The 1,045-nt window shown below is 69.8% G+C and overlaps 1 pseudogene; it reads left to right on the top strand.

Moving 5' to 3' along the window:
• Positions 1-335: 335 nt before the first annotated feature.
• On the top strand, positions 336-821 carry LOC109943619 (uncharacterized; annotated as a pseudogene).
• Positions 822-1,045: the final 224 nt, after the last annotated feature.

Below are 1,045 nucleotides of genomic sequence, written 5' to 3'. Positions count from 1 at the left end.
TCCTATCGAACTCTGACACTTCCCAGACATGGATCACGCAGTCTTCCCCAGCACTCGCGAGGTACCGGCCATCTGGACTAAACCTGATGCTCCAGATGGAGCCATCGTGAGCCTGAATCTCCTGGTTCATGAACAGGCCACTGAACTCCTTGTACGACTTGCCATACTGCCTCACCTTAACGCGCACCGGGCCGTGGCGCACGGCTCCAGCGCTGTCCTGGCTGTCGTCTGTGGCCGAGCTGGACCGGCGCCCGCCTTTCTCCGAGCACGTGTCCTTGTCGTCGCTGCTGCGGCGGTCGCGGGAGCTGGCCACCACGGAGCCGACGATGTTCCGGATGCCCCGAAGCCAGCTGCTATGCCGCCGCCGCCGCCGGTGGCGCGTCGCTCCGTTGCTGGAGTCGGAGTCGGAGCGCTAGACGGGGGTGGACGAGCCGGAGCTCGCAACGTTCTCGCGCCGCATGAGCTCCTGGACGATAGGCGAGCGGCCGACGCAGAGGTCAACGAACTCCTCCATGGTGAGCTGCCGGCCCGTGCCGACCTCGCGGAGCTCGGACCCCTCCTTGACCACGAACTCGCTGCCGTCGTCGAGGTTCCGGATCAGACACCTCGGGTCGGCCTCCTCCTCCTCCTCCCCTTCGGGCGTGGCCTCGGAGGAGCCCGGCGACCGCCCTCCCAGCGGCGGCTTGGTCGCCGAGGCCGGCACGGCGCCGCCGTCTGATCTAGATCGGGAGATGGGCGGCGAGGCCGGCGCCGGGCGGACGGGCACAGGCCCGTCGTCGTAGGAGACCGATCGGCCCATCTCGAGGCGCGCCAGGGCGGGGTCCCCGGTGAGCCCCAGCATCTGGAGCAGCTTCCGGCGCCGCTCCTGCACGGGCGCCGGCTCGGACGTCCACACGTCGAGCGCCGCGACAGTTGCGCGGGGGCGGGCGGGGGCACAGCCTTGCCTCTTGTGGACGTGTCCCTTCCAGGGCGGCGAGCAACACGGACGCCAGGTGGGGAGGTGGGGCGGCGAACACGGTCGGTGGCTGTTGCGTGGGGAGGGTGG

Source organism: Zea mays, chromosome 1 (assembly GCF_902167145.1).
Source record: "Zea mays cultivar B73 chromosome 1, Zm-B73-REFERENCE-NAM-5.0, whole genome shotgun sequence".
NCBI classification, from domain to species: Eukaryota; Viridiplantae; Streptophyta; class Magnoliopsida; order Poales; family Poaceae; genus Zea; species Zea mays.
The sequence above is the reverse complement of the archived record's forward strand: the minus strand, read 5'-3'. Positions and strand labels throughout refer to the sequence as shown.